At 41.4% G+C, this 24336-nt stretch overlaps 1 protein-coding gene across 4 annotated transcripts in view; it reads right to left on the bottom strand.

Annotated features, from left to right (window-relative positions):
- KANSL1 (KAT8 regulatory NSL complex subunit 1) overlaps positions 1-24085 on the bottom strand; it is a 196907-nt gene extending 172822 nt beyond the window's left edge. Inside the window, exons 1-2 of one of the 4 annotated variants that reach the window (XM_047758720.1) lie at positions 24055-24085; positions 22167-22305 (exon numbers count right to left, since the gene is read on the bottom strand). The gene's annotated coding sequence lies outside the window, so the exon portion shown is untranslated. Of the gene's footprint in view, positions 1-22166; positions 22306-23512; positions 23694-24054 lie in introns of those variants that run through there. The other 3 variants (XM_047758723.1, XM_047758721.1, XM_047758718.1) reach the window with 3 other exon arrangements.
- Positions 24086-24336: the final 251 nt, after the last annotated feature.

The raw sequence follows: 24336 nt of genomic DNA, 5'->3' as shown, positions 1-24336 counted from the left end.
GCATGCCCAAAACCCCTGAACATAGTCCTTTATACAAATGATGAACCTGAAAATATCTAATGTAAAAACTGTTTGGGGTACAATATTATAAATGAGTCCATAAGCTACTGAGAGAACATGACTGGAATTCAGGAAGTGCTAAAGTCCCTGTCTTATCTCTGTCACTCATTTACTAAGAAATCATATATAATCTTCTCAACAGCAATCTTTTTCATTTCTGAATTAAACTGACAAAAATAAAGAACACAATATATGGTATTTTCAGCCATATTCCAAATTAATTCTCACAACCAAATTTAGAAACAAATTTATCTAACAAAATTTGTCACAAATGAACTAGCTCTAGCTTCAACTAGCAAAACAACAACAAAATGGCCTAATGAAACTGTATCTTTTGTAATATAAAGAAGAAAAAAAAATCCTTCAGTGTAGAGGAAGGGGAAAAACTACTCACACTTCCTAGAATTTCTATGATGGCAAAATATCAAAGTGTGATCTTGCTAGTAACATCTGGACTAGGACACTAAAATTTTAAAACGGGACAACAATAATACTTGTATTCCTGCCTTGAATGATTTTCTTTGATTTTTAATAAAATTAGATATCCCCTTAAAGCCTATCATCAATTCCCATTCATTTATAAACATTTATTGAGTGTCTGTTGAATGTTAAACACTCTGGAAAAGAATACTAAGTCACCATCACAACCTATGTGGTAGCCAAGAAAAATCCCTTCTATTCATTGATATTTTAAATAGTTAATAATGCAAAGCTAAGATGTAGAAATAAAACAATTAGCAAAATTTTAGTGCTTTTGTTCACCAATTTACTTCTCTTCTGGCCCTTTTGGGAGGCTGACAGACTACCCTAAGAATGCTAAAATTAGGTGTTATTTATGGCATAACTAGAATGAGATAACAAGGCAAGTACCTCAAAATAAAACTAAGAGAAGAGGTTAAGGGAACCAAGAAGGAGACAAGGATTTAAAGCGCTAGACTAAGAATCTCTACCCCGAATGTCTGAAGATAGGGAAAAGATCAAGAAAAGGAAAACATGTGAGCTAATCCAACTGTATTTAATTCTGCATCTCCTTTTCATTCTCGAATACTTGCCATTGCGTCTAGATTTCTTGTGGTTGCTAAAAATTCAATAATACATCATTTCTTAAACATTAGTAATATTGACTATTATCTTCATTCAGTAATTAGACAATTAGAATTTACTATGGCTAAATGAACATCCAAAATTAAGTGAAAATTATCTCAAGATGAAGTCAGAACACATCTCAACTCCTTTGCTGAGGTTTCTATTAATTACCCTGACACCAAAACCAGACAAAGACATCATAAGAAAACTACAAAACAATATCACTACGGACATAGATATAAAAGTCCTCAACGAAACACTAGCAAAAGAATCCAAAACATAGACACTTTTCCTAAGTGTGATTAATTCTAGGAATTCAAGGTTGGTTTAATATCTGAAAGTCAGTGTAATACATCATGTTAATAAAGAATAAAAACCACATGATCATCTCAATTGATGGAAAAAAAGCATTTGACAAAATCCAACACGCTTTCATGATTAAAAACACACAGGAATTGAAGGAAACTTCCTTAACCTGACAAAAGTTATCTATTAAAAAACATGCAGCTGGTGTGGGCTGCTGGTGCAGCTGGTGTGGGCTGCTGGCTGGCAGCTGCAGTTCCAATTTGACCCTTAGCCAAGGAACTTCCATATGCTGCAGGTGTGGCCCTGGAAAGCACCCTCCCCCCCCCAAAAAAAACCCAACAACCCACATTGTGGCTCATGAGGACAATGGGTTCAATCCCTGGCCTTGCTCAGTGGGTTAAGGATCTGGCATTGCCACAAGCTGCAGTTTAGGTCACAGATCTGGCTGTGGCGCTGGCAGCTACAGCTCTAATTCGACCCCTAGCTTGGGAACTTCCATGTGCTACAGGTACAGCCTTAAAAAAGAAAAAACAAAAATCCATAGCCAACATCATACTTAATGGAGAAAGACTAAACACTTTCTCTCTAAAATTAGAAACAAAACAAGGATGTCTGCTCTCACCACTTCTAGAGATTTTGGCCACGGAAATAGGCATGAAAAAGAAATTAGGGAGTTCCCATCTTGGAGCAGTGGAAACAAATTTGACTAGGAACCACGAGGTTGCGGGTTCAATCCCTGGCCTTGCTCAGCAGGTTAAGGATCCCGCGTTACCGGGAACTGTGGTGTAGGTCATAGATGCGACCTGGATCCCACGTTGCTGTGGCTGTGGTGTAGGCCAGCAGCTACAAGCTACAGCTCTGATTCAACCCCTAGCCTGGGAACCTCCATATGCTGCAAGTGTGGCCCCCCCGCCAAAAAAAAAAATTCCTCAAAATGGATCATAGACTTAAATGTTAAACCATAAAATTCCTAGAAGAAAACAAGAGTATATCTTCATTATCTTGAGTCAGGCAATGGTTTTTAGACATGCTATCACCAAAAACACAAGTGACAAGAAAAAACAGGCAAATTGGACTTTGTCAAAATTATAAAATCTTGTGCATTATAGGACCCCATCAAGAGTGTGAAAACACCCATGAGAGAAAATATTTGAAATTCGTATCTGACAAAGGATTTGTATTCATAATGTATTAAATACTCTTACAACTCAACAATAAAAAGGCAATCCAGTTAAAAAAATGGCAAAGAATCTGACAGAAATAGAGATTTCTCCAAAGATAAACAAATGACTAATAAGCATATAAAAAGATCTCTATCATTTGTTACCAGGAAAATTAATTCAAAAACAATGAGATTCCGGAGTTCCCGTCGTGGCGCAGTGGTTAACGAATCCGACTAGGAACCATGAGGTTGCGGGTTCGATCCCTGCCCCTGCTCAGTTAACGATCCGGGTTAACGATCCGGAGTTGCCGTGAGCTGTGGTGTAGGTCGCAGACGCGGCTCAGATCCCGCGTTGCTGTGGCTCTGGCGTAGGCCGGTGGCTACAGCTCCGATTGGACCCCTAGCCTGGGAATCTCCATGTGCCGCGGGAGCGGCCCAAGACCAAGAAATAGCAAAAAGACCAAAAAAAAAAAATGAGATTCCACTTCACTCCCACTAATGTGACTATAATCAAAACGACAGACAATTATAACTGTTGACAAGGATGTGGAGAAACTGGAACCCTCACACACACAGCTGGTAGAAATGTAAAATAGTGTAGCTGTTTTGGAAGAGCTTGGTGGTTCCTCAAAAAAGTTGAACAGTTATCATACAATCTGGTAATTCTACTCCTAGGTTTATAGGCCAGAAAACTGAAGTGTTCAAAAAAAAAAAAAAAATTGGGAGTTCCCGTCATGGCTCAGTGGAAACAAATCTGACTAGCATCCATGAGGACACAGGTTCAATCCCTGGCCTCGCTCAGTGAGTTAAGGATCTGGCACTGCCATGCACTTTGGTGTAGGTCACAGATGCGGCTCGGATCTGGCATTGCTGTGGCTATGGCTACAGCTCGCATTAGACCCCTAGCCTGGGAACCTCCATATGCGGCAGGTGCCGCCCTAAAAAGACATAAGACAAAAAAAACTTGTACAAGAATGTCTACAGCAGCATTATTAATAGCCAAAAGATGTAAACAACCTAAATACCTATCACCCGGTTAACTGATAAGCAAAAGGAGTATATCTATACAATCGAATACTACTCAACCATAAGAAGGAATGTTTTCACGGTTCATCTACAACACAGAGGAGCCATGAAAACATGCTAAGTGAAAGAAGCCAGTCACAAAAGAGTCCATATTGTATGATTTCATTTATACGAAATGTTCAGCACAGGTAAATTATAGAGACAAATTAGATTAGTGGTTGCCACAGGGGCTAGGTGACAAAAGGGAATACAGTGACTACTAATAGATACAAGGTTTCTTTTTGGAATGTTGAAAATGTTCTAAAATTGGCTTGTAGTGATGGAAGCGAAACTCTGTGAGTACACTAAAAAAAAAAATTGTATGTTTTAAAAGGGTAAAATTTGGAGTTCCTGCTGTAGTGCAATGGGATTGGCAGCATCTTAGGAGTGCTGGGACTCAGGTTCAATCCCCAGCCCCACACAGTGGGTGCTTTGGCTTATGCAGAAACTCTGGCTCAGATCTGATCCCTGGCCAAAAAAAAGAAAGAAAGAAAGAAAATAAAAGGGTAAATTTTATGATAGGTGAAAAATATATTAGTAAAGCTATTAAAAAAAAAAAAAAGGATGAAGCCAAAATAACACTTAATTTCTAAACAATTTCACTGTGTTAAAAAATGTTGGGGAGTTCCCGTCGTGGCGCAGTGGTTAACGAATCCGACTAGGAACCATGAGGTTGCGGGTTCCGTCCCTGCCCTTGCTCAGTGGGTTAACGATCCAGTGTTGCCGTGAGCTGTGGTGTAGGTCACAGACGCGGCTCGGATACCGTGTTGCTGTGGCTCTGGCATAGGCCAGTGGCTGCAGCTCCGATTAGACCCCTAACCTGGGAACCTCCATATGCCGCAAAAGCGGCCCAAAGAAATAGCAACAACAACAACAAAAAGACAAAAAAAAAAATGTTGGGAGTTCCCATCGTGGCGCAGCAGTAACGAACCCAACTAGTACCATGAGGACACAGTTCAATCTCTGGCCCTGCTAACTGGGTTAATGATCCAGTATTGCTGTGAGCTGTGGTGTAGGTCACAGACGCAGCATGGATCTGGCATTGCTGTGGCTGTGGTGTAGGCCAACAGCTGCAGCTCCAATTCAACCCCTACCCTGGGAACTTCCAAATGCCACGGTGCGGCCCTAAAAAAAGCAAAAAAAAAAGTTGAACTACTTGTAAAAACATAAGAATAAGGCAATTCTCTTATTTTGCTATTTATTTCACCTTCAGAAACTGTCTCAGAGCACTAATATAGGCCTTCATGTTACTTGGCAACCTCACTGGCAGCCTTATTTATTTATATAAAAGCAAAAATTTGGAGTTTCCTGGAGACCTAGCAGTTAAGGATCCAGTGTTGTCACTACTGTGGCATGAGTTTGCTCTACGGCCTGAAAACCATATGCCACAGGCACAGCCAAAAACAATTTAAAATAAAAATTAAAAATTAAAAAAGGAGTTCCCTGGTGTCACAGTGGGTTATGGATCCAGCATTGTCACTGTATGGTGCAGGTTTGATCCCTGGCCCAGGAACTTCCGCATGCTGCTAGTACAGCCAAAATAAAGAAAGAAAGAAATAAGGTTCTCATCAAATTCAAGTTATTCTAAATTGATTCATGTAAGAATGAAATGAGGAAGATACACCATGTTATGGGTAAAAACAGTCATCTATTGGAATGATACAAACTAGGACATCAGTAAGTGAATGAAGAGTTTAAAGAACACAAAACCCTATTACTGGAAGGGTTACCTTCAGTGAGACAGGATTAGAATCATTATTATTTTAAAAGTTTAAACAAAAGTAGCAAAATTAAACTCTGTCCAAAGAATATTATAACAGATGGTTGGCAAGGCTTCTGCAAAAGGGCAGTTCAAAGCGAAAAAACTTGGCATTGTCATTACCAGTTCTACCCAGAGTATAAAGAAAAATCCCTGATCCACAAATACAGGATCTAAGAGGAAGAGGATGTGCTGAACAGGAAAGAATACGCTTGCTGATCGGTCAACTCATTTCCAAGCTAGATTGATCGTTTTATTTTTGCCCCCATAAATCGACAATGGTTTTTTTGTTTGCAAATGGTCCAATATAGATGTGATTAGCAGGTAAATCTATCCCCTAGTAATCCAAAGTCTGAGATATTTAATGCTGGACTGGTATTCAAGTTCTAGTTCTACTACCAAGCAGCTATGTTGACTTTGGGCAAATGACCTCACTGCTCTGTTTCCTCGTGTAGAAAACAAGAGAGCTTGACTAACCTTTTTTCTTCTTTTTTGGTTGTGCCAAGGGTATGTGGAAGATGTGGGCCAAAGATTAAACTATAGCAGTGACCAGACCAGATCCTTAACCCACTCAGCCCCATCAGGGAACTCCAAAGGCTCGACTAACTTAAATCAAGGTTTCTTTTCAACTCTAAAGCTCAATAATTCAGAAAGATGAAAATTGCAACAGTAACAATGATGTGTGGTTCAACAATCTAAGTGTTTAACACCATGACACTTCTTTGGGAGAGAGTTGATATAAAAATGCAAATAACACAATAAATGCTTTCTCAAAAAAAAAAAATTACAACCTACTAAGACAGACACATATAAGAGAACTTGGTACTAAATTCAGAAACTAACATATATGACCTACTAGTAATAGAGATAAAAACACATTTAACTAACATTCTGTAGTTAGGAAAAACTAAAAACGTATTATATGGTAACCTAATTCTAGAAAAGAAAATCTAGGGGAGTTCCCATTGTGGATCAGTGGAAATGAATCTGACTAGTACCCATGAGGATGCAGGTTTGATCCCTGGCCTCGCTCAGTGGGTTAAGGATCCAGCATTGCTGTGGCTGTGGTGTAGGCCAGCAGCTACAGGTCCGATTGGACCCCTAGCCTGGGAACCTCCATATGTCGCAGATGCGGCCTTAAAAAGACAAAAAGAAAAAAGAAAGAAAAGAAAATCTAGACTTTGGTTAAATAAAATTAAAATTACATTTAAAAAGCAAATGTGTAATACGAAGCATAGAAGACTTTAAAATACTTGACTGCGAGAGAGCAAAAAGTCAAATGCTCATCAAAAATGTTTAAATCATTAAGTAGTGTAGGAGTCGGAGAGGGGGGGCAGAGATGGGAAGAGAAGGAAGAGGAAAACAACTTTTCTCAAAATAGACAACAAAAATGAGGAAAAGCAATAAAATACCACAAAAGGCAGCTGATCGAAAGCACTAAGGCCTATGTAGACAAAAGAACAATTAAAACCTTGCAAGAAAATGCAAAGCCACAGAGAGATGGTTTAAATATACAAAAAGCCAGATGCTGAATAAAGACTGGATGGAACAATTGATAAATAGGGTGTAAACAGTGATAAAAGCAAGAGAGCTGACAGGCCTACTGTAATTTGCTTCAATATTTACTGAAGATATGAGGAAGAAACCTATTTCTAAATTACTCTTTAAAGCATATAAATCACTGACAGTGAACCAAATTCATCCTTAAACAAACAAGTATGTTAGGTAGTCATGGAGTCCCAAAGTCTTCTCTGCATTTTAAAAGAATTTACATATAAAATTATAAAGTTGCAGGGAAGAACCAATTGGCTGAGAGTCATGAGATGAGTGGCCTCCAATAAGAGCCAGTAGGATGGACTCCAGATTTGTTTCCTTTATCAACAACAGTTACCCTGCCCCTTGCTCAACTCCTGGCATATTTAGGCACTCAGTAAATCTTTGCTGAAAAAAATGAATAAAAAGATGCCATCAAGGGAGTTCTCATTGTGGCACAGCGGAAACAAGTCTGACTAGTATACATAAGGGTGCGGGTGCCATCCTTGGCCTCGCTCGGTGGGTCGGGGATCTGGCGTTGCCATGAGCTGTGGTGTAGGTTGCAGACTCAGTTCAGATCCCATGTTGCTACGGCTGTGGTAAGCTGGCAGCTGTAGCTCCAATTCGACCCCTAGCCTGGAAACTTCCATATGCCTCGGGTGCAGCCCTAAAAAGCAAAAACAAAACAAAACAAAACACACACACACACACACACACACACACAAAAACCAAAAAAAAACCATGGTATCAATATAACTCCCATCTATTCAAGAGAAGGACTCTGACTGTGAGCTTCTAAATCGGCCAAACTGGCAAATATCTAATAGAGGATGAGATCAGCATGAATAACCTTCCGAGGAAAAGATAACTTGGTCTCTAAAAGAGGAAATCATACCACACCAGTCTGCCCCAACTCTGTGAGGAGAAAGTACATATGTGAATAAAACTTATTTAGGATTGTATAAAAGTCTTGATAAGATTCTAAACAAAAGGCTATTTTTTTAAAAACCTGAGTGACCACAAAATTGAGAATATTTACCATAGATGCGGGGTGATCTGTGAGACTGACACACTGCCTGCTGCACCAAGGAGGCAGGTCTTAGAAGGTGCTTGACACACAGAAACGATAGGAGGATGGATACTGAGGCACTTCCCCAATATGAAAAATAAGCAAAGACAGGTCTTATGCAATGTTTTAGAAATGCTATATTTAACATTTTAATAGATTATATGAGAGATATACAGAGAATTCCCCATTTTGCAGATGGAATGATGAGCTTCCTGATAGTGAAATAAATACTGCATGGTGTTGGAAAAATAAGGGAACCGAGAAGTGGAAAGGATTTTAAGTGTATCAAATTAGAAACATTTGCAAAAACTAAGATTTATTTTTGGTTTAGAGAATACTTTGCAAGCATGAAAGTTGTCTAAATGTCTAAAGGGCTGTCCAGAAGAAGAGAAACTAGAGTTGCTCTAGGCAGTTCCTGTGTAGACAAAATTAGACCTAAAGCAGAAACTGTAGAGGAAGACATTTCAACGCAAAATAAGGCCAGGCTTTCTAAGCACCAGACCAGACCTGACCGAAAAGGTGATTCTTACCCTGAATCACCTCTAAGAGCCCTCTGTGATACAAATAGCTAAAATACAGCAGGCAAGAAAATGGCAGATATTACAGCATGCAGCATGGACAAATGAAAAGGCATTTACAGGAAAAAAAAAATCTAAGTTTTACCTAAAGGATGCATAGTTTCCAGTCAAAAAAGAATTTTGTTTGTTTTTTGCTTTTTAGGGCCACACCTGCAGCATATGGAGGTTCCCAGGCTAGGGGTCAAATCAGAGCTGTAGCTGCTGGCCTATACCACAGCCAAAGCAACTCGGGGATCCAAGCTGTGTCTGCAACCTACACCACAGCTCACAACAACTCGGGATCCTTAACTCACTGAGCGAGGCCAGGGATCGAACCTGAAACCTCATGGTTACTAGTTGGATTTGTTTCCACTGCTCTACAACAGGAACTCCAAAAAAGAAAGTTTTGAATTACAGAATACTGCCTAAAGACAATGTGATGTTGTATGCAAAGTGGGAGGGGAAGAGTATTGCAAATTCTATTGGCAACAACAAGGAAAACACTGTGAAAAGAACAAATTTTCTCATCTGCCTAACAATCAATTTAGCTATATCTGAAATGCAGTTCTGATTGGTTACCATAAATCCAGAAAGGCAAAGCAAGGCTGACAAAGAGCCAGAGAAGTATAAACAGAATGACTAAGAGGCTGAAGGAGTTTTCACTGGAAGTTACATTTTAAAACCAATCCTCTTCAACTGAGAATCACGAAAGTCAAGGGGCACTATGATCAATATCAGAAAAGGTATCATTATGGTAAATACTAACTCCCAAAACTTGGTACAATATATTAAGCTTTTAAACTTTAAAATGTAGATCTCTTTTTGTATAAAAAATAAAAAGAAAGTTGTGGAATGTGTTATCAGCAAGAGGTATCAAGAAGTACATAAAATTATGTATAGTAAGTCCATTCTGGGGTCCTACAGTATAGAAGTGACGTCTGAGGTGAGGCTTTAAGTTTCTGAAGTTAACATAAAATAAATGCTTCACCTCAAAATATCCTTGGTGCCAACCGAGACAGGAGTCTCCCTAATAGAGCTGGTACAATTCCTTTCATTATCTACGTATGTACATTTGAACAACATGGGTTTGAACTGGTCCACTTATACATGGATTTTTTTTCAATAAATAAATGCTATATGATGCTCAGTTAAATCCCTGGATGTGGAACTGCAGATACAGAGGGCCTACTACAAAGTTACACTCAGATTTTCTACTGTACGAGGGGTCAGTGCTCCTAACTCTTTCATTATTCCATGCATGTAATATATGTGTGTGCAATATATATAAATTCTTTATTTTTATATATTTAGTATCATTCTTAAATATCTCTATGTCCTGAATTTTTCATTTAGCATATGCTCAACATTTTAAGACATTAAAAGTTCTTTAAAAACATTGTTTTATCACTGTATAATGGTTCACCCTCAAATATGCCATAATTTACCCATTAATCTGACTGTTCATTCATTAATTTCACTGCTTATTCTGTTTTCACTTGTATAAATAATGCTATAATGAATACCTTTGTTCACAAATCTTTCTATATATCTCTATTTTTCCCCCTTAAGATAAATTTCTACAAGTGGAATTACTGAGTTAAAGGACATTTTTAAGGGTTTTTGATATATGTTGCCAAAACACCTTCCAGAAAAACTGGACCCACCACACACTTCACCATCAGTTTTAGAGACTGCCCCCTCACTACCTTTAACAGTATAGTTCAATTGCCAATTTGATAGGTTAAAAAAAAAAGTGTATTATTTTAATCTGCATTCCTTTGATTATTTACCAGAATAAAAATGTTTCTTACAGGCCTCTCGATCATTTGTATTCCTTCTTTGCGAACTCTGGATCATGATTTTTGTCAGTAAGGTTCTTTTTATTGCCTTTTGGTCTGACAAACTGAAAAGCCTCTGAGATAGTCACATATTGGCGACCTCAGCTCCCCCTAGTGGCCACAAATTACTACCACGATCAAGACCTAGACTAAAAATAACCCATACACTACAATTAAAATCTTGTCATTTTCTTTTCTTTTTTTTTTGTCTTTTTTTGCTATTTCTTGGGCTGCTCCCGCGGCATATGGAGGTTCCCAGGCTAGGGGGTCTAATCAGAGCTGTAGCCGCCGGCCTACGCCAAAGCCACAGCAACGCAGGATCCGAGCCGCGTCTGCAACCTACACCACAGCTCACGGCAACGCCGGATCATTGTTAACCCACTGAGCAAGGGCAGGGACGGAACCCGCAACCTCATGGTTCCTAGTCGGATTCGTTAACCACTGCACCACTACGGGAACTCCAAAATCTTGTCATTTTGTGAGCTATTGCTATAAACACAATCCACACATGGTGATAAAAGATAAAACATTATGTGTCTAGGGAGTTCCCATCATGGTACAGCAGAAACAAATCCGACTAGGAACCATGAGGTTGTGGGTTTGATCCCTGGCCTCACTCAGTGGGTTAAGGATCCAGCGCTGCCAAGAGCTGTGGTGTAGGTTGCAGACATGGCTCGGATCCTGCATTGCTGTGGCTGTAGTGTAGGCCGGCACCTGTAGCTCCAATTAGACCCCTAGCCTTGGAACTTTCATATGCTGCTGGTGCGGCCCTAAAAAAAAAAAACAGTATGTGTCTAAACCCATAGTTAACAAAGCTGTAATGGAAAAGGAGAGAGCAGACACCTGATCACTAATGTTTAATGATTAATGTCACAAAAAAATTTTTTTTTAATTTTTTACTGCCAAATTACTATCTGGATGGAATATTACAAACCTAAAATTCATTTCTTTATACTTTATTCAAATAGTGTAAAAACATTCTAGTTGCCAGATGACACTGGGTTGTCAGCACAGTGGTCCTTTTCAAAAGCAAAAAAAAAATACATTTCCAGAACAGAAAGAAAAAAGGAAAAGAAAAACACCTATGCACCTTTCATCATTCAATGGAGGATTAAAAAACTAACAAACCTCTTTGTAATCTTTATTCCAAGGCTACAAAGCTGCTCACACTAAACAAATTGAATCTTATAGTTCCAAAGTGTATGGCCAGGATTGGCGAATGGATGTGACTAACTCAAGCTCTTCCACTGATATCCTCCTAAAGATGAACTTCACAGGTTGGACAGAACAGTACTTAGACCATTCAGTCATTCAACACACATTTACTAAGTGCCATCGCATTGCAAGCAGTGATGAAGAAAGACAGGACACAGCCCCTACTCTCAAAGAACTTGGAGGCTAGCTGGGTAGAGAAGCAAACTTGCAATCACTATACAATACAAGTGCTAAGGGTACACACAAAGACAACGCCGGGGTACCCAAGAAGCTCTCCGTGTCAGTTACTGCTGTTGCTATACTTCACCGTTATTAAAGAACTAGGAAGTACATTTCTAGAACAGGACAGGGAGCCTTTTTTTTTTTTTTTTTGTCTTTTGCTATTTCTTTGGGCCGCTTCTGCGGCATATGGAGGTTCCCAGGCTAGGGGTCCAATCGGAGCTGTAGCCACCCGCCTACGCCAGAGCCACAGCAACGCGGGATCCGAGCCGCGTCTGCAACCTACACCACAGCTCACAGCAACGCCGGATCGTTAACCCACTGAGCAAGGGCAGGGACCGAACCCGCAACCTCATGGTTCCTAGTCGGATTCGTTAACCACTGCGCCACGATGGGAACTCCATAGGGAGCCATTTTAAAGAGTGGCAACAGCTTGTGTGAGGCCCAGAGGCAAAGGAGCAATAAGGTGCACAGAAGGAACTGCAAGCAGTTCAGTGCCACTGAGTACAGAGAGCTCAGGAAGGAGCAGAGGTGATGATCTGGGCCAAAGGCCTGTGTGCTTGGCAAAAGCGTTTGAACTTTATCTTGAAAGCCAGGTAAGCCATGGGGAAGGAGACATATGGTCGTACAATGAGAACTGCATTACTCAAGGATCAACTTGGAAGACAAAAGACAGTCAAGAAGAATGATCTGAAAGTGACTGAAGGTCATGCAGGCAAAGGGTGATGAAGTGTGAACTCAGAAGAGAGAACTGCAGGTGAGCAAGGATCTCAAGAACATGGTGACCTGGAGTTCCCATCATGGCTCAGTGGAAACGAATCCAACTAGGAACCACGAGGTTGCAGGTTCAATCCCTGGCCTTGCTCAGTGGGTTGAGGATCCAGCGTTGCCGTGAGCTGTGGTGTAGGTGGCAGACAAAGCTCGGATCCCGCATTGCTGTGGCTGTGGCACAGGCCGGCACCTACAGCTCCGGTTGGACCCCTAGCCTGGGAACCTCCATATGCCGCAGGTGCAGCCCTAGAAAAGGCCAAAAGATCCAAAAAAAAAAAAAAGGAACCCTGACTTGAGTGAGTGGGTGGGGGATGGGACCACTCACTAGGTCATAAAGATAGGAAGAGGTTGGACCAGGGGAAGTAGATGATGGGGTCATTCTGAAATGAACATGGAACATCCAAGTGGAGATGTGTGTACGGGACAGGAGATCAGAAGACCATTTGGAGCTGAGAAAAACACATTTGCAAACCATCAATACATGGATGTGAGACTCATATATGGAGTGAGACACAAAAATGATGTCGCCCAGGAACTGCATAGGCTAAGAGGAGAGAAGCTCAAGGTAAGTTAAACACTGACTGAAAGAAGAAAAATATCTGCAAAGAAAACTGAGAAAGAACAGCCAGAGATGACAGTGATGACAGAAAGGGCCAGCACTCACAACATTTGAACTTTACTGTGTACCATTTGTACTTTTATGTGTACTATGTGCTTGTCATGTATTAACTCATATCTTCCTCACAACAGTCCTGTAAGGGTAAGTGCCATGATTATTATTTTTTAATGTCTTTCTTTTATTTTTTTAAACTGGCCACGGCAGGCAGCAGCTTCTTGTGGGATCTCAGTTTCCAGACCATGGATTGAACCTGGGCTGCAATGGTGACAAGTAAGTCCTAATCACAAACCACCAGAGAACTCTTTAAGTGCCATTATTTTTAATATTCTACTATTTTCCCCATTCTTTAGATGAGGTAACTGAGGCACAGGGAGGGGCATACAGTAAGTGGCATAGCTGAAATACAAATCTAGGAGTCTCGCTCCAGAGTCTAGGTTCTGTATCACAACTTTTCAGTGCTTTGCAGAAATGAAGACAAGAGGCCAGGAAGGAACAGTCCACAGCATCAGAAACCACAAGGCGGCTCAGAGGATAAGGGCAGGAAGGGATGACTCTGTTCAGGCACTTACACTGGAACACAGGTAGAAGCTAGAGAAATAATTCACGGACAAAGGGAACAGCGGTTGCAGTCCAGGGTTTTGTGTTCTTAAAAAGTGAAGGAGACTTGACTGTGTTTATAAGCCGAGGGCCAAGAGCCAATAGGGAACGGAAGAGTGAAAATGGGTTGGGAAAAAGGACTAATGGCAGCCAGAGATCCCTACTAGTGGGGAGAAATAGCTCAGGAGACAAGAGGGGTGACCTAGTGTGAGAAGAAACAAAGACAGGGACAGTATTGGGCCCAGGAAGTCTCTTCCCTGACAGACTCTGTGCTCCATGACCTGAGAAGCAAAGTCATTGGGGAAAGGGTTTTCCTTTGTAAGCAAGGCAGCTGTTTAACTTCTGAAGAAAGCCTCCAACTCTAGGTAGTAAGATGCTTTCAGAATTATAATGTTAATTTATACTCTTTTTTTGGTCTTTTTTTCTTTTTGCCTTTTCTAGGGCCACTCCCTCGGCATATGGAGGTTCCCAGGCTAGGGGTCCAATCAGAACTGTAGGTGCCGGCCTATGCCAGAGCCACAGCAACTCGGGATCTGCAACCTACACCACAGCTCACGGCAACACTGGATCCTTAACTCACTGAGCAAGGCCAGGGACTGAACCCACAACCTCACGGATCCTAGTCAGATTCGTTAACCACTGCGCCATGACGGGAACTCCAATTTATATTCTTTATTTAATTCTTTTACTCCTGTTTTCACTCTTATTTGGCTACCTCATTAAATTATGATCTAGGCTGCAAATATTTCACAAGATGATTTCTAAGCAAGAAAAGAAAAATCTAGCAAATACTAACATCACTAGACTGTTCAGAATAAAAATAATTTTTTCCAAAGACTTATTTTTCAATTTCTTCAAGTACTTGAATATATTCTCTGAGCTTCCAGAATTTACTATGGCTACTCTCTTCATCCTCTGGAGCAAACCAGCCAACAATGCCCAGAACTGCTCTCCTGCTCACGACCTGACTTCTCTCCCCAACTCCAGCCCCTAGCACTGGTGCTCTGCCTCAGCCTGGTCAGCACTCTCTCTGGCCCAACAGAATGGCCCTCCCTCCCACAGTCCAAACAGTTTCCCAGTACTATGAACTCCTTCACTTCAGGACAGGAAGAAAGCAGACGAACTTAGGAACTAGTCTCTGAGGACAACTAGCAAAGAAACTTTATAACACATATTTATCTAGAGCAGTCCCAGACCACTGTAAAAGTCTGATGAAAGCAATGGAACTTTCCTCTCCATAAAATGCACACAGGCAAAACTACATCATTTTACATCAGACTATCAAAAACCAAACTATCAAAACCATTCTTCCATAGAATGGTTTTATCCATAGAAAAGTCTAACTATAATGGAATAATAAAAATCATAAATAAATAAATATGCTTTGGAAGAAGAAAGAAGCAAAGACAATACAAAAACTAAAAAAAAAGGAAAAGAAAAGAAAGAAAGAAAAGTCCCTCTAGCCATCATTAAAGATCTATTTACTCTTTCTTGGCAAATAATTTATACACACTTAATATACTGGTGCCCTAATTTACCATAGAAAGAAGGCATTAAAATAGAGAGCTGCTAGAAACTAGAACAAGGCCAGTAATAGCCTGACACTAAGGTAGGAGATCAAGAAAGTAGATAATCAAAGACAAAAGGACATAAAGACGAGCCTGAGAACATGTAATACATGCAATCCTCCACCAACACAGTATATTTTACAACGGCCAAAGCCTCACTGCCTCTTGGCACAGTACATTAAGTGATGGGCATAGTGAGGCTCTACCGTAATTTTGGATTATTATTAAAAGATAAATTTTTTTGTTCAGTGCTTTCTTAAGGAGGCAGAGAAGCAGGTAATAACTTTTAGAAAAATGTTCACCTAAATGACAACTTTTTAAAGTCTTAACACTAGTTTTAGGAGAGGAAACCATGAAACGAAAGTGCATACAGGCCAGTGGAGAAAAGTAAGATTTAAAAACAAAACAGAAGGGTCGGCAGCAGGCAGATCATCATGAGTCTCTATGCCACGTGGAAAAGGTTGAACTTTACCCTAAAGGCAAGTAGGAGGGGAATGGAAGCAGAAGGCCAGCCAAGTCAGTTAGGCCAGAGGTGGGACTTCCTCAAGGCCTGATATTTCTGGAATAACCCATACAGTCTAGCCCCTCAGAGAAGTTAAATGTTGGAGGATAACCATGCCAGTTTCTTCAAATACGACATCTGACTGAATATAAAACATCTCTTTATTCACATAGCAGAGGGGGTGTTAATTCCATATACTAAGTATCCTTAGTTCCCAAACCCCTAGAGACAGATACCTGGGCCTAATAATTACATAGTAAGGAAATCCCAAAGTTCCATCAGTTTCTACAAAGCATGAGACATAGAGAACTGATCGTAATCTTGACCTTAACTTTTCAGATCAGAATTTTACAGATAGCTAAATAAGAAAAACATTACCTTCTAAAGCTTCATTTTTATATAAATCTAAAGTGCCAATAACAAAAATCTATATATTAGAGACAAATCAGTTAAACAATAAGGTCTTATACAGCACAGGGAACTACATTCAATATCTTGTAATAAACTATAACAGAAAAAAAATGTGAAAAAGTGATTCAGTGTATATCACTTTGCTGTACAACAGACACTAACATTGTAAATCAACTATATTTCAATTTTAAAAAATAAAAAATACTTTTTTTTTTTAGGGATACACCCGCGGCATATGGTGGCATAGGGTGGCACGTGTGGTGGTTCCCAGGCTAGGGGTCGAATCAGAGCTACAACTGCTGGCCTACACCACAGCCACAGCAATGCCAGATCTGAACCGTGTCTTCAACCTACACCACAGCTCATGGCAACACAGGATCCTTAACCCACTGAGCAAGGCCAAGGATTGCACCTGCATCATCATGGATACTAGTCAGATTCATTTCTGCTGCACCATGATGGAACTACCCAAAATAAAAAATATTTTAAAAAAGACAAATGTGTGAGAAGCCTAAAGAAATAACATATTTCTTTAAATCATGTGACCAACTTGCACCAAAATTTTCATTTCCTACGTATGGCTGTTGAAGGTCTGCTACCCATGATGTGTGACATTAGTCTGTGGGGCTTACAAGGCTAATGGATGTTGTTATGGGTTGAACTGTGGACTCCCAACCCCTAGTACCTCAGAATGTGACCTTAGTTGGAGAAAGTGTCTTTACAGAGGTAATCAGGCTAAAATGAGATCATCAGGATGGGCCCTGATCCAGTATGACTACTGTCCTTTTTATTTGTTTTTATTTATTTTGTTATGGCTGCACCCATGGCATATGGGAGTTCCTGGGTCAAGAACTGAATCTGAGCCACAGCTGTAGCAATGCCAGATCCTCTAACCCATGTGCCGGGCTGGGAATCAAACCTGTGCCTCTGCAGGGATCAGAGCTGCTGCATTCAGATTCTTAAGCCACTGTGGGCACTCCTATTATCCTTCTGAAAAAGGAGAAATTAAAAAAAAAAAAAAAGTCATATACACAGGGGGAACTCTATGTTATGCTGCCACAAGCCAGGGACTACCAGATACTAGAAGAATGGTTAGAGATCCTGCCCCCACGCCTTCAGATGAAGAATGCCCCTGCCCTCAGACTTTTAGCCTCCTGCACCGAGAGAAAATACATTTCTGTTGTTTAAGCCACTTAGTTTATGGCACTTTGTTATGGCAGCCCTAGCAAACAGATGTCAAGAAGAAAATTAGCAGCTCGTGTTTACTGAGCCCATACCAAGTATTATTCTAAGTATTTCCAATCAACAAACTCATTTAGTCTTTAGAAAATCCACCCTAGGATCTAGGTACTAGAATTACACCCGTTTTACAGACGAGGACACCAAGTCTCTAAGGGGTCAAGGAATTTACCCAGCATCAGCAGAGCCCTCACTATTATCACCAGCTATCAGGAACTGCTATCTGTAGTAATTATTTTAATAACAGTAGTAGTTCACTAAGCCAGACACCATGTTCTTTGCAGATATAATACCCACAACAATCCTATTATTGCTGTGGATATGTAAATGCTAATTTTATTTCCAGGACAAAGGAGGACCCTGGGAGTTCCAATTTTGGCGCAGCGGAAATGAATCCAACCCAACTAAGAACCATGAGGTTTCGAGTTCGATTCCTGTGCTTAAGGATCCCAGTGGGTTAAGGATCCCGCGTTGCTGTGGCTCTGGCATAGGCCAGCAGGTGTAGCTCCGATTAGACCCCTAGCCTGGGAACCTCCATACGCTGGGGGTGCGGCCCTAAAAAGACAAAAAGACGAAAAAACCCACAAAAAACAAAAAACAAAGGTGGACCCTGAATCTCAAAGAGATTTTCTTAAAATTTCTTAAAATTGACCCAAATCACACAACCAAAGATGTGACAGTGTATCTAATTGCCAACTTGAGGGAATAAACAATGAAAATCTTTTTTTTACTAGCATTTTAAGAGCAAGTGAAATTTTTTAATGCCTGACCTTGCAATTCAATACTAGAAATATACATCTATAAACTCAAAATTCCTCAAGATCCTAGGAGAATATGTGCCCTAGATTACATTATAGTGCCCTTTGTATGTGCATTCCTTCAAGCACTGTTCAAGTGCTATTGGCTCTCTCAGCTGTGGCCCCTTGACATTTCTCTGACTTCCAGACATAGAAGATAGAAGGACTGAAGGGCTTTTTTTTTTAATTTTTGTATTTAATTCTTTGATTTTGATACAAACATCAGAAGGTGTAAAAAAAAAATAAAACAGAGAGAAGTCTCCTTTCCACTCTGTTCTCTACCTGCCCAGTTCCTAGACTTAACGAGTAATCAACGTCACCATTTTCTTGTTTATTCTTCTACAGTTTTTTGGGGTTTTTTTGTCTTTTGTCTTTTTAGGGCCACAATTGTGGCATATGGAGGTTACCAGGCTAGGGGGCAAATCTGAGCTGTAGCCGCTGGCCTACGCCACAGCCAGGGCAACATGGGATCCCAGCCACGTCTGCAACCTACACCACATGGCAACACCAGATCCTTAACCCACTGAGCAAGGCCAGGTATTGAACCCATGTCCTCATGGATACTAGTCTGATTCATTAACCACTGAGCAAAGACGGAAACTCCCACAGATTTTTTTTTTTTTGTCTTTTGTCTGTTGTTGTTGTTGTTGTTGTTGTTGTTGTTGTTGTTGCTATTTCTTGGGCCGCTCCCGCGGCATATGGAGGTTCCCAGGCTAGGGGTTGAATCGGAGCTGTAGCCACCGGCCTACGTCAGAGCCACAGCAACGCGGGATCCGAGCCGCGTCTGCAACCTACACCACAGCTCACGGCAACGCCGGATCGTTAACCCACTGAGCAAGGGCAAGGACCGAACCCGCAACCTCATGGTTCCTAGTCGGATTCGTTAACCACTGCGCCACGACGGGAACTCCAGATTTTTTTTTTTTTTTTTAATGCACATACAAAAAGCCCATACTGGAGTGTCCGTCATGGTGTCCTGGCCCAGTGGTTAACAAATCCGACTAGGTACCATGAGGTTGCGGGTTCGGTCCCTGCCCTTGCTCAGTGGGTTAACAATCCAGCATTGCCATGAGCTATGGTGTAGGTAGCAGATGCGGCTCAGATCCCGCATTGCTGTGGCTCTGGTGTAGGCTGGCAGCTGTAGCTCCGACTGGACCCCTAGCCTGGGAACCTCCATATGCTGCAGGTGTGGTCCTAAAAAGAAAAAAAAAAAAAATCCCACACAAATCTTCTTTCCTCCTTCGTTTTCAGAGAACACAAAGGGTAACATATCACACGCACAGTTCTGCATCTTGCTTTTATCACTTAACTGTATATTTTGGAGGTCTTTCCATATCACACTGAATTATCTTTTAATTACATCTTTTTGTTTGTCAAGAATACTTTTTACTTGCTTTCATTACAGTTCAGTCTAGCACACAGGCAACCAGCAGTCCCAAAGAGCTATCTGAGACAGCTGATGGAGCACCATATCACACACCAAGGACCATCCATCTCCTTACTCCATCTCATCTTCTTTGCTCCTTTAGCCAATGCACCTAATTCTCCTCCTCTCTGTTCTTCTCCCATCTCATCCATGCCCTAATCCCGAAAACTGACCTAAGAACATCAAACATCACTGATACTGCTTAGTCATGGCCAGCAATAAAGAAGCTGCAGACCCATGATATAAAGAGAAAAGGGTAACTAATTTCCATGGGAATTCATAATTAACAAGAGTGCCTTAAATTGAGGAGTTTTGTTTGGAGTTGTTTTTCTTTATGTTTCCTTTGGTACTTTGGTTCTTGAAAAGGATGAGTATTGGCACTATTTTCTCTAAGCCTGGAAACAAAAACAAGCACACACTTGGGTCTAGCCTTTGAGTAATGCCTGATAGAGTTCATTATGAATGAGATGATAAGAAACAAAGCATAAGAACTATAGAAAATGAGTATTTTGGCTCCAGAGTATACCTTTTTTCTAACATAAAAATAAGTAGCTGCAATCTGAAAACACATTCTAGAAACATTTTAGAAGTATTCACAACTGAAAAAAGTTCCTTCTCTTTTTATTTTTCATCCTGCAAATTCAATGCCATCCTCTTATCCTTAAAAAAGCTCCTTTTTTCCCTTGCCCAAACCAAACATTACAGCTGTTAAGGTTTTTAAAGTCATAAAAGGAGAGGGAAAAATGTTAGCAAATAAAAAATGTATTTAGACTCAGAAGAGGTCTTCCACTGATCAAAGAATTAAGTTAAGGCAGCCACATCATTAACAAGTAGTTAACAAGTGATAACTCACAGGGTATGGAGCACTGCCTTCACTCTGTATTCCTGTCATGCCACAGGCCTTTGCTACAATTTCAAGGGTTACTGTGGAACTTATCCCAGGTTCAGAGGTTTAGAGGTAAAATTTTAATCACTATACATAGATATAGCTATCATAGCTACAGATACATGCACAGAAAAAGCAGGCCTCTATGTATATAATTTATTAGTTAAAACCAAGGTGACTGTAAAATAAAATCTAACGTATTGATCCCCAGTTCCTTGGGTTTCTGGGGAACTAGTACCTGTTGATATCCCCTTGCCTTCTTCCTAAAAGTAACAGAGGCTGCCAGGTTCTGGCACTAAACACTCAATACCAAAGAGAAATATTCTTGTACACGGTCCTCCAATTCATATGGGTTCAGGACTTCTGGCTTGGTTCCCCATGCAACCCCTCCAACTCCACAGGGAGAGTAGCTGGAAAAACTGTGTCACTCTGGCTTCCTTCATATTAATATAAGCTCTCCTTATCCAACAATAGCAGTCAGAACACAAATGAAGATGATAACTCGGTCTATATTTACCTAAAAATTTCCCACAATCCAAATATTTAGTTTATAGAGACTGCATTAACCTCTGATTTATTCACTGCATTAATTTGGAATTCCACAGAGCAGATTACCACAAAACAATCTCAGCCACACTAGAATCTAGCTCCAGAAGAAGGCAACCTGTACCACCTGGTAAAGCTGGTGGGGGCCTTGCATCATTCCATATCTTTTCTTTCCATCCTCCCTCCCTGTTTCCTCCCTACATGTATCTTAAGCTTTGTCCTCTGCTTAGTTCTAGTGGAGAGAGTCCTTTGGCCATCTATGTACAAGAAACTAGAAGTAACCAAGAGACTGGAGAACCACCACATCAATAAGAGCTTTTTCATGTGTCCACACTGCCCCAAAGAGGTTTATCCTATGAGATGAAAATTTGCACAAAGTGCTACCTGTTGAGAAAAATAGTATAAATTCACATGCAAAGGACTAGGAAGTAGCAGGAGAACCCTCCGACAGACTATACACGTAGAGGAACAGGTCTTAGAATGTTCTAATATACTAAAATGAAGTTTCAGAGTAAACAAATGGTTAGTGACACATCTTTTGTAACACATGAATCAGCTTCAGATTTGCAAGAGTGGGACACACCCTAGCACCTATGACACTAAAGCACTTGTTTGAAAGTGGACCTGGCTGTTTGAATTGCCAATCCATCCTACTGAGATTGGGAACACAGTTTTATAACTTTGTAGGCTGTCATAATTTAAAGTCAAAAAATAAACACATTATTGTAATCTGAGAATATCAGTAGTTAAGAACAGTAGCAATACAAAGTAAAGAGGAACTGATCAATCCTCAGAAGCAAACACAACAGCAGTTTGTTCAAGGGAAAGGCGAACTGCAAATTCAAGAATTAGAAAAATCCTCAATTCTAAAGAAAAAGAAATACAGTGAGACCTTTAATTAAAAAAAAAAAAAAAAAAACCCACACACATCTTACCTTAAGAGGCATCCAAACAGCATTCATAGTGTCAGGAATAGTTCAGACAATACTCAGAAATGACCAAGAAGGGAGTCTTAGTAACCCCTCTGTCACCAAGTATGAGCAGGTAGGAAAATTTTTTTGTTTCAAGAAGGATCTGAAAGAGAAGACTTTCATTTAGATTAAAAAATAATCAAGAATAAGCAAACAGTTTAAATTATCTGCTTTTTTTCGGGGGGGGGGGGGGGCGGCGGACTCATGGCATATGGAAGTTCCCAGGCTAGGGGTCGAAGCAGAGTTGTATGCTAGTCAGATTCATTAACTGCTGAGCCACAATGGGAACTCCAGTTTAAGCTATCTGGACAGAGAGTTGAAGTACTATTTGCTCACCATCTTAAAAAGATGTAGAAAATACCATCCCCTTTGGAAAGGGGCAAATGTGTGTGATATATGCATCTCCATACATACGCAGAAATATATTTTTACATAAAATTGGATTAAATATGTAACACATATTTTAGATAATACAAAAATTGGTTATCAAATAATTAGAAAACCAAAACCATTTTCCCCAGACAGAAAGATGATTAGCCAGGGTATTTCATAAGCACTATTAAAAAGTAACTTGTTAATAGATCACCTAAAAAAGACCCTTTAATTTCACTTAATAAATCAAAACCTTTAATTTCACTTAATAAACCAAAACCTCTCTGATCATTCTGATTGTCCTAAATTTTCTTAAGTTTAAGTTGCAGAGTCCATTCTACATGAAAAATACAATCCATTCTTGATCGAAGTGTTATAAAACAAATGAGATCTTTCTTGCCTAGAGATCTTTAAAAGCAGACCAAATAACTTAATTCTGGGGATGGGAGGGAGGCAGGGTTGTGTGGAGGCAGGAGGATGGATTAAATGACCTCTTGTAGGATCCCTGTTCAAGTCCTAGGCCTGAATGAAAATTCCAGCTTAACCAGTTACTGTTTTACTTAAAATGGAGGCTTGCCCGAATAGGGACAAAAATAACAGCACCCACCTCTCTAAAATAAATGTTTAAAAATTTAAAGACTATAGTACCCTCATTTCTAAGAAAAATTAAAAATAAAAACCTCTGGAGTGGATTTGTTCTTGCTATGCGTTTATCACAGTAGCTTCGAAGACTTGGCATCACTTTCCTCACCGCTCGACGGATTGGGGAGGGGTGAGGTAGGGGGGGGCAGTTTGACTCTTGACCCAAGTCTCGGGAGGGTTTAAGCCACTCCATGATCTCCACCGCAAAAGCAAACGGGTGAGGAGAAAGGGGACAGCTCGAGTTCCCACCCCTCCCCCCCACCTTGGACCCTAGTCCCAAACCTACCCCCCCTCACCTTCCCGCAGTGGGGCGACTCCTTCCTGGCCCAAACCCATTGTTGGGAAGGGGACGATAAGGGGAGTGGGCTCTGAGCAGAGGCGCCTGTGGCCGTTGCCCTGACTCGCTTCAGGAGGGGGCGGCCCGCAGGATGCAGCTTCCCGTCCTCTCCGCGTCGGTCCGTCCCACCTCGGCTCGGCCTGGCGCTCCGGGCTCTGCTCGGCGCCCCCATCCCCGGGCCCGGCCCAACCCGCCCCCTGAGCACCAGGCCCCCGGCCCCTCAGCCGGGAGCCCGCGGCCCAGGCCTGCGGGTGGGAGCGGGGCGGGGGTCCCTATGCCCCCCCCCCCCCACGTCCCCTCTCCCCCAGCCCAGCCGTTTCCAGGGCCCTCGGCGGCGCCCGCTCCCCGGGCCCGTCGGCTCCCCGCCTCCCGGCCGGGGCGCCCCCTCGGCCTCCAGCAGTCGAGGCCGCCTCTTCTTCCCCACCATCACCCCTACCGACTTGTGCCCCCACCCCCCCGGGCACCAGTGCCAACGGCGGCTACCCCGGCCCCCGGACCTACCTGCACGGCTCAACCAAGCCTAGAAGTGGGGGCGGGGAAATCTTCCGCCCTCCTCTGTCTCTCATTGGCCTTTCCGGGGGACATCGGGGGCTCCATTGGCTAATGGTGGATGTCCGTCAGAGCGGTGGGGCGGGACAGAGGGGGAGAGGGATGCTGGTGCCTTGGCGTCTCTGTCTCTCTATCTCGCTATCTCTGTCTCGGCTCTTGGAAACAAGAGACATTTGGATATGAGGACTGGAAGGGGGCCTCAGGTGGAAGGAAAAGAAATAGAAATGCTGGCAG

Source organism: Phacochoerus africanus, chromosome 14 (assembly GCF_016906955.1).
Source record: "Phacochoerus africanus isolate WHEZ1 chromosome 14, ROS_Pafr_v1, whole genome shotgun sequence".
Lineage (NCBI taxonomy): Eukaryota > Metazoa > Chordata > Mammalia > Artiodactyla > Suidae > Phacochoerus > Phacochoerus africanus.
Note: the sequence above shows the minus strand (reverse complement) of the source record. Positions and strands in the feature narration are given on the sequence as shown.